The sequence below is a fragment of the Thermobia domestica genome, chromosome 6, assembly GCF_964235325.1.
Source record: "Thermobia domestica chromosome 6, izTheDome1.hap1.1, whole genome shotgun sequence".
NCBI classification, from domain to species: Eukaryota; Metazoa; Arthropoda; class Insecta; order Zygentoma; family Lepismatidae; genus Thermobia; species Thermobia domestica.
Window position 1 is genome coordinate 135,865,160 of NC_137459.1, and position 16,168 is coordinate 135,881,327.

The 16,168-nt window shown below is 33.8% G+C and overlaps 1 long non-coding RNA gene across 2 annotated transcripts in view; it reads left to right on the forward strand.

Annotated features, from left to right (window-relative positions):
• The first annotated feature begins 2,270 nt into the window (after positions 1–2,270).
• Positions 2,271–16,168, forward strand: part of LOC145688240 (uncharacterized) — an 86,756-nt gene continuing 72,858 nt past the window's right edge. For both annotated transcript variants that reach the window (XR_014131859.1, XR_014131858.1), the window contains exon 1: positions 2,271–2,587. This is a non-coding gene — a long non-coding RNA (uncharacterized LOC145688240). The remainder of the gene's footprint in view (positions 2,588–16,168) is intronic.

A 16,168-nucleotide genomic window follows, 5' to 3' on the forward strand; every position in this document is an offset into this window, starting at 1 on the left:
CTTAAACAATGTAAAACAACTGATTGAGATAAGTTTTATTTACCTTTACGAACTGTTATGAAAAGTATATTCTGTAGCACTGTAATATAATACTATCAATTGTCAATCATCAAACAGAAATATCAGAGAAAGGAAAGAAAACAATAATGTCGCTGGCCCGTCATAGATCAAGCATTTTGAATTTTATAAAAATAGATTTTCTTCTAAAAATAGAAACTGAAATCTTAAAAACTTAGATCCTTTTACCTGCATATCATTCTCTCGTGTATATAATTTCAATTTGTTTGTCGATGGTTTTCAAGGTCAAATCTGGTTCATGGTTGAATAGCAAAATAGTATTTATCGCCTTCAAATCTATCTTAATTTATAGAATCAGAAAATAACAGTAAGGTGGTTGAATACTGAATAAATCGAGAATTTAATGGCATTCAAATCTTATATCAACCTTACATGAGCTTCCAAGCAAAAGGTTTGACTCTGCTCAAACCAGTGTGGTAATTGAAGGGGGGAAAGGGGGAAATTCCCAGGCACTTCTGAACACTTTCCAGGAACCTCGTTTCCTTTGTACTTTCTAGGGGGGGAACTTGGTAATAACATAAAACCTTCAACCTGTAATTATAAAAATTAAATGTACAAACAAGTAAGAAATCATGTTTTTCAACTTACTACTAAGGAATATGTATCGAAATGAAATCTACTCTAAGAAGACAGAGTGCAAAGTTACAATTAATATAACAAAATCACAATCATGAGCATACTTTATGGAGACGCTCTCACAGGGAGTACCAAGCACCTCTATACGCTATGTACTGTACATTAGAAAAACTGATTTTTCAAGTCTTTTGTGAGAAAAATACTGTGAACTGAGAAATCATAATCTTTTCCATATTGTACAGGGCTGTGGTGTAGTTCGGAGAGCAATTGCCCACCCGAGTTTGAGAATTATATATTTGAATCGATTGCCTACTAATATACTAAGAGAAAACGCGAAACTCGTATGTCGGTGGAGGACCTTATCCCTCCCCCTCCAAGCAAATCTGAAATTACGCTTCTGTAAACACACGTTGAATATTTTAATATCATTTCAATTCAACTGATTTCATTTTTTAAAATGAAATATTCAGTTTTATCTGTGTACGTTTTTACCTTAAAGAATACGTTGAAACAAGTTGAAGCTGAAATATCTTGATTGCAGTTTTAATGGCAAGAATTGCAGACTGGTGAATCGTATGTGATATGATACACACAAAACTATAGCAGTGAATCTAATCCTTTGTTCTATACATAGAAGAAAAAAGAAAGCATCCTTTTGGCCTACCTAATTTCCCGAGCTACTTATTCCCTCTTCTGTTGATTTTGTTTAATTCAAACGTTTACCTTTCTTTATACCTAGGTAACTAAACGATGTAAATAATCCTTTGCTGTAATAACTAAAGTCCCGTTAATAATAATAATAATAATAATAATAATAATAATAATAATAATAATAATAATAATAATAATAATAATAATAATACATTTTATTGCAGAAAGGTCTGAGAACATCAGATGTATTACAATCGTCAGAAATAAATAGTTAAAAGTTAAAAACTTTTAGTGCTACATATTTAACATACTATAATATATGTATAAACAAAAATCACTGTATAACATGAAAATATTTTAACTATCAATTTTGAGTTCGAAGAATTCGTCAACACTATATATACAATAATTAATAAGTAATTTCTGAACTTGCTTAACCCTATAACGCATGACATGAATTGTACCTTAGTTTCCATAACATGGGTCTTTTTTGACCCATACTAAATTTCAATTGTATAGGTGTGTTTGGTATGTTTAAGACATTTTATTTATATTTTCTCATTAATTCAATGTTTTTTGATTGAGTTCTTTATTTATAATACATTTTATTGTTTTGTTTCAAGGAGTTATTATTATATACTACAACATGGAAATGTATTGTTTTGATTATACATTAGCAAGTATTGGGTCAAGTTACAGATTAAAAATAAATATTGTTGGCTAATGTAGTTATCCGTTCAAAGTTCTTATGTCCACAAACTTACAATTTCTAAAATATTTTTTCTGAAAACAGTTTCAAAGTATTTACATTGCAGGCTCTTCTTTTCAATATTTGCAGTCTTCACAAACAACTAATGCAACTGACATTTTTCATACTTTATGCGAACTTTGGAAGACTTTCTGTCTTTGTTTGTGGGACATTTCTGGCATCTCTTCCTTTTCCTAACGACCGTTTCATTTGTAATATAATTTCAGATCTTCAATGTATATTAAAAACTTCTAAAATTAAAGACAAAAGAAACAAACAGGATGAGGTTCCGTAAACGAACTTTCAAGAAAATGAAAGCTAAAAATGAAAGTGAAAATGTCTAAATACAATAACAAAATAAGGAACTGCATACAGGTGAAAAGCCAAAAAGCAGGATATATAAATCATAGAAATGGTAAACAAAAGGGTATTTTGGGCAGTCCTTTGACAGTCGCTCCATCAGTTAGGACGACTTAGAGTCAACCATCAGAACATCATCAAGATGGACCTCAGCCTGTACCGCTATAACCTTCTGTAAGTACTTATTAATTATGCCGAGAAACAACGCATAAGAAGTTCGTGCGTGGAGGTCTTCCTCCATGACAGGCATTTTTTTGTTAAATCTGTAATTTCTATATTATTGTCATTACCTTTCTTATGTACTACATATTATTGTTATAACCTTTTCTTTATGTAACTATCTTCATTAAATTATCAAAAATGCATCAAAAATAGTATTATCCTACTACCGAGTATAACAATAAGCTATCTGCCACAATCACTTTTTCCAATAGTAAACAAAAACCATGATTTTAAGTTACGAAACACATTCTTCACAAGTAAAAGTTAAGCTGAATGTTCACTACACACACACTTTTTGCACCTCATTCTTTCTGTCTTTGGAGATTTTTTTTTCTGTGACATTACTGGCCTCTTACTAGCCACTGCAGTCTTCACAAAAACAAATGGTGCTAAATGCTCAGCACACACACAATTTTCACAGTTTATGCAAACTTTGGAAGACTTTCTTTGTTTATGGGACATTTCTGGAACCTCTTCCTTTTCTTACTTGTCGTTACTGGTTGATGTCCTTCTTTCCCAACACAATTGAATCCAATCCTTTCCATAGCAACCAAACATGTTTTTGAAGTGTAGGTGTATTCTTTCTGATTATGATGTATGGTTTGACAAGTTCGTCACACAAACCTGTGAGAAATAATCTTTCCTGATAATAGTTTGGGTGTTTAAATAAAATACAGGCATTCGGAGCTCCAACATCTAACATATTGAACCAAATGACCATAGGCCATCTACGACTTTGTCGTTTGACAGTGTAGGTATTATCATTTTGTGCATATTATCGAGATGCTTATAGTTGCGCGAGTCCATGTTCAGAGATGTTTATAGTTGCCAAGGAAGAAGTACAAAAAGAAAATACTTTATAGAACATGTTGAGAATGTATTGCAGATTGTAAATATTGCGTAAAATAGCTGAAAATTTATTTTGCAATGAACAAACGGTAATGAAACATTTAAAATGTAAACAAATCATTGTATTCTAGTACCCGACTTTTTTGTAGACATTTTAGAAAACTCACAAGAAGCAATCGTAACTAAGGGCCATCTGTTAGCCATCGAAAGATTAGTGTGTTCAGAGTATATATTTCTTAAAAAAATCTGATTCAAAGTACAAGACTAATAGCAGTAATACTACTACTAATATAATTACATTTTAGTAAAACAACTACTAATTTGTTATAGTAAAGAACTAATCTAATACTAATACTAATATAAAATACCAGTCTAATACTAAAATATACCACGGTTCAGAAATGACCCATGATACGTATACTACGTATATAAATGTATATAATAAAATCTTAAAAATAAATGCAAACCGAAAAAACTTAAATACATTATTTTTATGTTGTAAACAAACCAATAGAAGATATCACGGAGAACAACTACAGTGCAACAAATATTACGGGCTAAAAAGTGCATATAAATTACTGCTGGATCATTTTCACCCATGTTCTGCATTCTAGGGTTACAGTCTAGAAAAGGAAGTTCTCATAAAAATATAGGAAGAAAATTATACAATTTAACTGACATATAGTAAAAGGTTTTTTGTGTCTTACTATATTCACATCTAAAAAATCCTAAACGGTTCCTGTTTCTAGATTGATATGTATGAGAATACCCTAATTCATTGTAAATATGATTGTTTTCCTTGATATAAAGCAAACATTGATACATGAAAATTGCAGGAACTGTCATAATTCCTAGTTTAACAAAGCTTGACCTACAATGTCCACGACTAGGGAGACAAAGTATCTATCTTACACATATATTTCGTATTTTCAATATGCTTTTGACGGAGGACTAATGACTCCAAAAGTATCGTGCCTTAACTTAAATGACTATGAATTTGCGAATAGTAAACAGTTTTAAGTTCCTTCACACTCCTTTACCGGCTTTAGATTCAACTTTAAAGATATGATTGTCCCAGTTCAAATGATTATCAATTAATCCCCAAAAAGAAACTTTTTTTTAAAGTTCTGCATTCTAATTTTTGTTATTGTAGGTGAGCACCAAGTCTTTGATCTTGTCAGAGTTAACACAATGCAATTTGGAAGTACACCAGTCTTTAATAATATCTGAGGTGATGTTTAATATAGACTGAACTGAGTCGTTTTGTCTTGAGTTGACACAGGTGTTGATATAATCAGAAAACAAATAACTATTGACGAGGAGGAAGCGACAGTATAAAGAAGATCATTAATATAAATAATAAAAAGAATCGGACCAAGAATAGATCCCTGAGGCACTCCGTGTCTAACAAGCAACAAGTTAGACTCTTTTCCTTCATAAATAACTCTCTGAAATCGTCCATTTAAGTACGAATAAAGAAGCGACAGAGCTGCATTATCAAAACCACAGATTTTTTAAAAAACATAATTATATGAGACACAGTATCAGATGCTTTCGATAGATCATATAGTTCTATATGAACAACGTTTTTACTGTCCAACCCAGTAATACAATTTACCAAACTTGAGACAGAAGCCTTAACAATACTTAGTTATGTTGATATTCGTACAAGTTGGTGTGGAACATCATTTTCGCTTATCAGCTCCTCTTAGTTTTGGTGTTATTCACGACGGTCGACATGAATTACAACTAACAAAGGTCGAAAGTATGATAGGAGAAACGAAAGAGAGTAACAACTAGGAAAAAGAAACAGAAGAGTAGATTGGACGAAAGAAAGAAAAAAAGATCGCAGTTCTTACATGGAATGAAATTTGACAAATACAGTATTATTTCTGAACAAAGATCATAAGAATATGGGAAATCAATGAAATTCTTAGAAATTGTACGAAGAATTATTGTTGTAGGTACGTGGAATACGAAAAACTAACAAATTTATTTCGGGGGGTAGCTTGAGCCCGATAGCCCCCCCTAAATACGCCAGTGGTACAGCGAACAGGGATATTTTCCTGCGAGTAAAAGTTTCTTTTGGAATGCATTGAGAAATTACCACCTAGTCTGTAAGAGCACTCTTCTAGTATAAGTATATTTTAGGCACACACTAACTTCCCCCCCCCCAACCACCTCGAAGTGCTTCCATTTCCACACTGGCTCAAACCCCTTGTCCCCAGTGGCGAATTAAACTTCCTCGGCGCTTTGCAATCAGGATAAAATTGATCTCTACAATTAGTAAAGTCAATAGAATTTCTAGAAAAGTATTCATTACTGCTTTGACTAAATTTTCAAATTTGTGAGCTGTGCTGTGATATATCCGTGGGTATCTGCATCATTATATATTTTGCGGATATATTTTTCGTTCCTGTGTGGATGGAAAAGCAGATATTCGTGAAGACAAGAATTTTAGTGATCGTTCTTCTAATCAATATTAATTATTTACATCTTGTAATAAAACATGATTACCCTTTTGGAACAAATAACCAGCAGAATAAAATTGAGTTTCGTTTATTTGTTTGTCTGCTTTTTAAGCCTATAAACAATACTAGGGTTTGTTACAAAAGTTCTAAGCCTACCTATGAACGGAGCAACAGAGAGTTTATGGACGGTGTTACTTTTCGACACAGTCTCCTGACAAGTCAACCGTTAGTTGCTTCCATTGCGATAATAATTTGTGGCTAGAGGGATTGTTTTGATGGACAAACACACTTGCAGTCAGTTTCCCATGACGCTTCTGCCGAATATTATCACGCAGCTGTCGTAGAAGACGTGCACAGTACTCCCCAGTCACTGATAGCCCTTTTGGAAGATAATCCACCATTCCAAATTCCGGTTCATTATCCTATCACCTTCTACTTCAACGAATCTCGCTTCTTTCCATTTTCTCACTAACCTTCTCTCCTCTTGGCCCAGCATTTTCACTTCACTCTAATTAATTGAATATCCCATGTCTCTTATGTGCTGTAAACTGCATTTCTGTCTCTCTTCAACCTAACGTCGTTCTTGTTTTGTTTTATTTGCTCCTTTAACCGCTTTCACGTTTCCTCAATAAAGCACATATCAGACATTATAAATACACAGGTAAAGAGAGATTATATCGTTGTTGTTTTCACGAACTGACGAATTTAGTTGTTTCAAGATATCACGAACCGACGAATATAAAAAAAATGAACTTTTTAGTTTATGTTACGAAAACTGTCAGACACACGTGTACTATTAGTAAACGAAAACTTAAAACAAAAGTCTGCTTATTTTTGTGAGATATTGGTCAATATTGTATTGGCGAATACTGAGGAAATGGAAACCACAATTTCACGAACTGGCAAATGTAAACAATTCGCAAAGGAGACCTAAATGCAGTTCGCCTACTGACAGATAAGTTTAACAACACATTCAAGAAAAGAGTAGAATAAGAGAACTTAAAAGCTTTGAAAAACAACGCTCCTCAAATGAACGAAATATCATCCTCTTGCTTTAATATGGAACAGGTAATTGCATTACAAACGAAAGCTATCAACCCACAATTTCACAACCTATGAACTTGCTACTAAGGACGGACACTGTTATGTTTGCCACGAACGATTAGCAAAATTAGGTCCTAAGGAAATCGCTATTAACTTACTATGTTTTATGTTAGGTTAGGAATTAGATTTCTGGACTTTTGGCATCTATGGCTATGTTAACCCGTCACATATGAGGGATGACGTCCTCGGCGAGCACATTATCCAAGGAACGGGAAGGAAGAAAGGATTGGGCAAGGAAAGAAGCGTCCTGGGACCTGAGGTGCCATTCCGGCAGTTGCCTGGTGTGAATGAGTACAATCCAGGAAAAGCTCTCAGGATGGCTGACCTGAAAAAACTTACACTTTTTCGACCGTGAGATTGTATTTATTTGCAGATGGCTGTTCCGGTGAAAACAAGAATATAACACAATTCTATGTTACTATTGCTTTCTAAAGAAGGAAGCTGTTAACATAAAATATCCATATATATATATAACAAACCATGGATAAAATAAGGGGGATTGCATTTACAGTACTGTGGAAAATGCAATGTGGCGGAAGAAAATAGATGGCTAGAAGAAAACAATAGTATTATGTTCACCACCTGAATACAGCCGACGTTCTCGACGGAAACTTTATTCTCAACGCTTACAGATTTAAGAATTCGAGAAATAGGTCAAGAAGGATCAGTTGATTGAACAAAAGTTATACAAATTCAAGTCCAGAAAGGCATAAATAAACTCTTAATTAAAACGTCCCATCTGCAGAAGGAACATTCAACTTTATCACTCATTGTGTCTTCGATTGTGCAAGATAAACTATCCCTGAGAGCTTACACTACTACACCAAAACTCAACAAAAGGATGTATCGGGACTTATTGTCGTAGTGCAGTGTAATCAGGACCCTGTGATTCCCCATCCTGATTACAAATCTTTTTATATTCATCTACGTCATTACAGTGTTTGAAAAGTACTGTAAGTTTCCATATTGCTTTCAATGAATGTAAGTAAATATTTTTATTTTTATTTCCCTTGTAAATGTGAGTGCAATCATAAATTAGTTTTGAGGTTGTTTCACAAAACCTAAAACATTGGTGTGTAGGCAACCATATTTTGATGTCAATAATGCTACTTAGTATTAGCAAAACCTGCTTGTATACATTAATAGCAACAAATATCATAATAATATTATTACGAAATTATAATATACAGTAGTAGGAAATCGTGTTTTCCAAATGAGTGATGAACTGGCGAATTTGTAACAAAAAAAAAAAAAAAACGAACCAGCAAATAGATTCAAACCAATAAATGTCGGCTTACAATGTCAATTGTAAGACAAATGTGTTATGTACTGTATTTTAAGATATATTTCATTAATCACTATTAATATCTTTCATTTATGCAAATTTTTAGGTAGATTCCCTAGTGAAATTTTTAGATAAATAAAAATCGATAATTTTTTAACTTCGATTTTCTCAAAACCACATTTTTGTACATTTGCTAGTTCGTGGAGACAACGACGATATATATGAGACCACGAAACAATATCTTATATATATCTTATATATATATATATATATATATATATATATATATATATATATATATATATATATATATATATAATCTGTTTTTACCTGTGGGCTAATCCACGCCAAATCGTACAGCGAAAATGCATTTTTGCACCCGACCATCTCCGATTGCAATGAAATTTGGTATACAGTATCTTTAGACAAATATAAGAACACGTATTTTTTATTTTGCCCATATTAGCTCTGGTTTGGTTTTGACAGCCTTCGAAAGAGAACTCTGCCCGACGATTTTGTGTATGCTGCGATAAATGAACGGCACGTCACTCGGAACTTCAACTGAGCACCATAAGGCCACGTTTGACCCAAATGTATTCAAATTCATCAGACTAAATGGAAATTGCATGAGGATTTTGCAAATCTGGCCCAAAATGGCATAATAATATTTCCAAACCATGAAATTTAGTTTCAAAATGGCGGAATAGAATTTTTCGAAGGTACTTATTAAATTACGCATAACTTTTTTCTCTAAGCGGGGAATTCAATGAGTAAATGCCGGTTAAGGGAGTACATAGTGCTCTATTAGGAGAATAAAAAATATCCGTGGGTTTTGGCTTGTAACGGCCTATAGAGCGCCTAAATCAATTTATGACCTTAGGTTTGAGAGTACGGGCAATACACCATAGATGTTACAAAATATTGCATTTCGTAAAAGAAGCACGGCACTTGGTAACTGGGCTAGTAGTTTCCAACAGAAACTATTTTAGTACGAGGCCCCATAAAAATATACCTTAAAAACCAAGATGGCGGCATTGCAAAATGGCGGCACATGGTAGCGAGTTTTGCGTCACTTACGGGGGTCTAATGACAATTTTAACCTCATATCTACATTTAGGCTGATTGGTTCATATGAAATAAACATTAATATCAAGTTTCACTTTGGCTCAAAATGGGAATAGGCCATCAAATGGTGCCTCAGTGAGTTTGGCGTTTCTCAGGTGTGATTTCTCATTCACTCACTTAGCAAATATGGTAAAGCTACAGCAATAGCTGTTCTTTTAGCAATTGCCCCCTTATAAGTGTGGTATGATTGGTTTTGGCTAATTTTTGACCTTGGCGTACCCGTGATACAATTTTGGAAGAAATATATGTGATTGTAAGGTTAAAACGACATCGAAAATTTATTTTTTTCATAATTGTGCTCATAGACCATCATAGATCAAAAGGGGCTCAAAATATTGAATCGAATTTTTTGAGGGAGGAAAATGATAGAGGGGAGCTGTTAAGTTTTTCAGACAAAGCCCTTGACACCTATGCATACATCCAAGTTTGAACAAAATCGATCGAGCCATTCTTGAGAAATAAATTAATCTCACTTTTCCGATTTCGCAATTTCTCATGAACCAATGAGAGTTAAGGTTTAAGAGTGAATGATTAATGAATCTTGGGGGTACGTTCATGTCATTGTCGCATGTCTACAAATATGTTATTGTAGGAATATAATTTGATAACGAATTCGCCCGGTATTTCTTACAATGTTAGTATGTGTATAATCAGCAAATATATGTATGTGGAAAATTTCATGTCAAAAGAGCAGTAAATAAGTACAATAAAACGAAAATAAAATTTTCTTGTCCACTTAGCAACATTTTGTTTTACTCATTATAATTTTCGTATTTATAATTCTTTTCTTATGAAATTTACCGCAAATATACATTTCCCGATTACACACATACTGTCAGTATTAAAAGTACCCTACAAAATCATTATCAAATTATATTCTTACAAGAAGACAGTTATAGATGTGCGACAATCATTTTGGACATGAGTGTACCTACATACCACCCACTTGTCGTCCCAAGATTCATGTGGAGCCTTTTCACTATACTTATAAACTCACTTCCTTTTGACCTGTCAGGAGGATGGCATTCAAAGACTATAGACTGAGGTTGAAAGTCTACAAACTTTACATATAAATTAGAACTACTCTTACCAATTGAAGCATGTCGAGATGTTCCTAGGATACAATAAACAAGAACAGGAAAAAATGCCATGTAAAATCCAACAACTGGTGGAAGCCCTGCCAAGGGTGCATAAGCCAGTCCTAAAAGTATATAGAAAGGAAAAAATTGAGTATATATATCTTAATTAATACGATTTGGTTTTGGGGAAAAGAGGAGAGACCTAGTAGAAAATAAATAACATGTTACTAGAGTTGTTCAAATGATAAGATGACGAAGTCTGTATCCTGGCATGATATGGAACGGCGAAATGCGATGTGTCAATAACAAACAGGGGCGGCTCTAGGATATTTTATATCCTAGGCGAAAAACATGTCTGCTCCCCCATAATCTCCTTTTTCCCAAAACTGAAACCAAAGTGAAGCCTTGTCACCCCTGACATTTTTACCACATCATCACATTGTTACCACTTATTTATAAAACTTACTCCCAGTGCCTCTGTGTCTATGGTATTAATAAATAATCTATAAGCCAATTAGTTTTGAAAAACATTTTTATTTATGTGACATTTGGAATGAAATTTTACTAATAAAACCACAGGGTAACAGGAAATTTAAATTGTATTGTAATGTAGATCTTGTCGATGTCCATTGTAAATATAAGACAAAAGATGGTTGTAATTCTTTCCAAAAAGACCCCATAGAAAACGTGATTAGTGACTGCAATGTCTCCAAAGATTTAATTTTTGCCTGTTTACGGAAATCAAAAGTTAAGAGGTATGCTATAAACAGCTTTGTGTTTTGAACAATTTATACTTTAATAAATAATTAGTCTAAACTTGTAATAGAAAGTTTATACTTACATACAATTTTTGATTGGAATAACTTTGTCTACATTCACAAATATCACAGAAAACTCAGTTCTGTTTGCACCAGTGTAAAAAACAACATAAAGTTCGTAATGTTGAGATCTTAAGTTTCCATTGACTACCTTATGCAGAAACTTTAGGTCAGTGGCATTTCTGCTAGCTTCCGTAGTCTGGATATTCAGATAATGCAGGAGATCTTTAGTCAAAGAATGCACAGTGGAAACACGGAAACGTACTATGGCCAGATAGATGTTCTCTCGCTCCATATAGGTGAGAAGTAATCTATCTTGAGTGATCTCACTTTTCATTAACATCATCTTCCTAAATGCGTAGAGCGTGGCTCACGTACGTTTTGGCTAATTTTATAAACCGCACGTAAAAAAAAAAAAAAAAAAAAAGCTTGCCTTCGCCCCTAAATGTTACCGTTCTAGGCAACTGCCTAGATTGTCTATATGGATGCGCGGGCCCTGATAACAACCTACATAAATACATGTACGCATATCATTTGTGTGACGTCCCTCGGCCAGGAAGGCAGTAACTGAAATAGAGAGTGGTGTGAGTTGTTACCATTCAATGGGACATTTTCAGCTGCCCGGGGGAAAGGCATATCATTTCGACTAAAAAGTTCATCTGACAGAGATCAACATAGTGTGATACGGTTCCAACTCCCTGGTGACCATACGGTTAGCGTACGCACCTTCAGCGCGGGATATCGGCATCGATTCCCAGTGAAAACTCATGTGGTATGGATCCCACGTTAAGCTGTAGATCTACGTCTCATGTAGCGTCGGTGCTGAACAGGCGCTAAACTCTAAATCAAGCAATGCGATATATTCCAAACCGCGAAAAGCACCATGCCAGTCAACACACAAATTTAAAGATATATCCCAGCATTCACCGTCAAATAGAACTCATAAAACTCTTTCGAGAAAAAACATCACCAAGGAATCGAACAAAGGTCCTTCCCGATTGTACAGTGAGAACTCTGTTATCTATACTTCATTTACAATAATAGTAATAACATAATCATAAATAATAATAGTTTAAAGTGTGGTAATTCATACATGATGGATTAGTTAGTGTAACTAATATTCGAAATCGTACTATAGTATTAAGGGAAGTTGTTCATTGGAATCAAGAGGCTGAGATTATTCTACTAATTCTTTTTGTTTTTTATGGTTCTTACCTTGTTGAACATTCATTATAGCTACTGTTAATCCTGCTATAATATCACCTAAAATATTATCTCTCCATTGGTACTTTGGTAACCATTCTAGAATGGGAAATATATTACGTCTATACAAACGGAAACATTTCTTCATTAAAAACTTGTAACCTGAAAAGTAAGTACCACATAATTAATTAACATAGCGAATGTTAATACAAGTACTAGAATAAAACTTCATTAGTTTAGTTTATTTGCGTTCTTACGGCAATAATAAGTTGCATTTCATGCAATCTCTAGAACTTGTCAAAACACAAGCAGTATAGCATACAACTGTCAAAATTAGTTATATAAAATCTCACACGATGAAAAACATTTAGGAATTATGTATTAAATGCACTACCCGTGCAAGTCATATAAACCGCTACTTTAGATACAAACGGTATTTGAGATCTTAAAATATTGAGAGAAATACTTATTATAATGACAGTTTATTAACAAATTTTTCTCATCAAATATCCTTATAAAATAAATCAATTTGACTAGGTAAAATGTACTCTTGTTTAAAAAGTCTGTACACATTATACTGTACATACAATATTACAGGTGATACATTTCAATAATCATTTTATAATTACAATATAAAGATTATTATAATATAAAACATTCATCAATTATTGATATATTATATTAATAATTAATGAATGATTTTCAATAAAATTAACTTAATAGCTTGAAAAATTTATTTTCCTCTATGAAATGATTATGACTTTTGATAAATGTGGCTGCTGGTCAATGAATCAAATATTTTGAGGTAAATGGTTCTACAGGAAAATTTCCTTTCTCTTCTGCTGAACCTTGGTTAATAGATTTAGTTACTTGACAGGGTATAGAGAATCTCAAGCTGTTCCTCAAATGAGACATTTTTGAATCCATGTTTATTATTAAACTTCCAAACTATGTTTGTCCGTCTGTCCATTCTTTTGTCTGTGACAGGTATCAGAGCAAAATCGGTATGAAATATCGAGAAGCGGTTTTCTGCAATCGAATCAGTGTCCTAAGAATAGGTTCCATCTCATCCGTTTATCCTTTATTCAAAACGGAAGTTGTAGAAATCAACTATTTCCTTTTACAGCGTTAATTGCCATAGAACGAAAACTGTATCATATAGCGAGAAGCGTTTTTTTTTTGCAAACGATTTAGCGTATCAAGACAAACTATCAGGATTATTCACAACACTCTACCAAAATTGAAATGGTTCAAATTTACTATTACTCCCCGTTTCAATACTGTTTCTGTAGAGCGAAAACGGTAAAATATATCAAGATGGAGCTTCTTGTAATCGATTTAACATCCAAAGGATAGGTTCCATCTTCTCCATTGAAGCTCCATTCAAATTGAAAGTGATTCAAATTAATCATTCCCGGTTTCAACATTTATCACTACAGAACAAGAACGGTAATAGATAGTAATAATTTTGTTTTGCAAACGGTTCCGCGTCTCGACTATCCGCAACAGTCTATCAAAACACGAAGTGGTTTAAATTTACTACAAATTCCGGTTTGGATACTGATTTCCATAAAGCACAAGCAGTAAGAGATAACAAGTTGATGTTTCTAATATTGATTCACAGTTCCAAGAATAAGTTCCATCTCTTTTGTTAATCCTGTATTCAACTCAAAGTGGTTCAAGTTCATCATTTCCAGTTTCATAATTTATCGCCATAGACAAAGATGGTGATAGCGACAAGCGGTTTCCTGCAATCGATTCAGGGTGTTTAGAGAACATATCACAACCTGCAACATTCAATCAACACCGAAAGTTGTTGAAATGAATTACTACATCCAGTTTCAATACTGATTTCTATAGAGCAAGAACGTTAAAAGATACCGAGATTCGATTTTCTTGCAATCGATTCAGCTTCCCAAGAGTAAGTTCCATTTCCTCTGTTAACTCTCTATTAAAACGGGAAATAGTTAAGATTAACCATTTCCGCTTTCATCACTCATTCCCATAGACCAAAGATGGTAATAGATAGTAACAAGTGAATTTCTGCAATCGATTCAGGGAAGTAGTTGAAATTTACTACTATGTCCAGTTTCAATAGTAATTTTTATAGAGCAAAAACGGTAAGAGATATTGACATGAGGGTTTCTGCAATAGCTAGATTCATTGTCTCAATAATAAGTTTCATCTTCTCCGTTAACCATCTATTGAAACAAGAAGTGGTTCAAATTACCCATTTTCGGTTTCAATGTTTATCGTCATAGAACGAAAACTGTAATAGGTAGCGAAAAGCGGTTTTCTGCAATCGATTCAGGGTTTTAACACAACATATCATTACAACCCACATCACTGTACTAAAACCAGAAGTGGATGAAATTTACTACTATATCTGGCTTCAATACTAATTTCCATAGACAACCGATAAGCGATATTGCGGTGCTGTTTTTTTACAATCAATTTAGCGTCCCAAGGATAAGTCTCATTTCCGCCGTTAACCCTCTATTCAATCCGGAAGTGTTTCAAATTAACAATTTCTAGTTTCAGCATTTATCGAGATAGACCAAAGTGATATTAGATAGCACAAGCGGTTTTGTGCAGTCTATTCAGGATCTTAAGAGAGCACATCACCACAATTCGTAATATCCTATGAACATCGGAATTAATTGAAATTTGCTAGTAATTCCTCTTTCTGTACTGATTCCCGTATAGGAAACGCTTGTAAGGGATTTCTTATAACTTTCTTTTTTGTAATCGATTCGGATTCCTGAAAGTAGAGTCTATTTCCTCCCCTAATTCTGTATTCAAACCGGAAATGGTACAAATTAACCATCTTCTGCTTCAACTTTTATCGCCATAGAACAAACGCAGTAAGAGATAGTTATAATGGCCTTTTATATAGGTTCAGCGTCCGAGAAACAGTATCTATCTTTGAACTTATTTCTCTATTGCAACCATTAATTATAGATGTACTACTTGAAGTTTGAGTATTGAATTTGCATAGGTTGGAAGACTATCGCAGTTTCACATTGTGAAACGAAACTCAGTCGTTATTTTTTCCACTTTATTTGATATTCGGAACGACCTAATTTTTCACGATTTTTTTTATCTGTATATACAAAATAGTTATTAAAGGAGATTTTAAAATTCTAGGATAAAGGTTCTCAATAAATCATTTACCAAATATGTTGACAATTATAAGTTAATTTCTGACAGTTGCATGCGATTTGAGGAAGAAGTGAGTTGAAACAAACTAAGGCAAGATTTCACTCAATCAAGTGCAAATCATAATCTAAAGTGAAACACAAATTAGCAAAGACACTACTAGCTTCTCTCTGTTTATTTGTACGAGAATATCTACTAACGACTAAATGCCGTAAATGTCGCCAACACCTAGTGGCCCATTTGCCAGTAAATGCGTCGATATAGGGACGCGTCGCAAGATTGCCGCTAGTGTGTCAATGGCGGCAGGGTTTCGTCGTGTCGAAACAGATATCTAGAGTCGGGGTGTTGAAGTTACCACCGCGTAGCACCGAGGATTTCATTTCGGTCCGCGCTCCATCGATTTGTCACGGAGAATAGCGAAGAAACCAACACGAACTAAC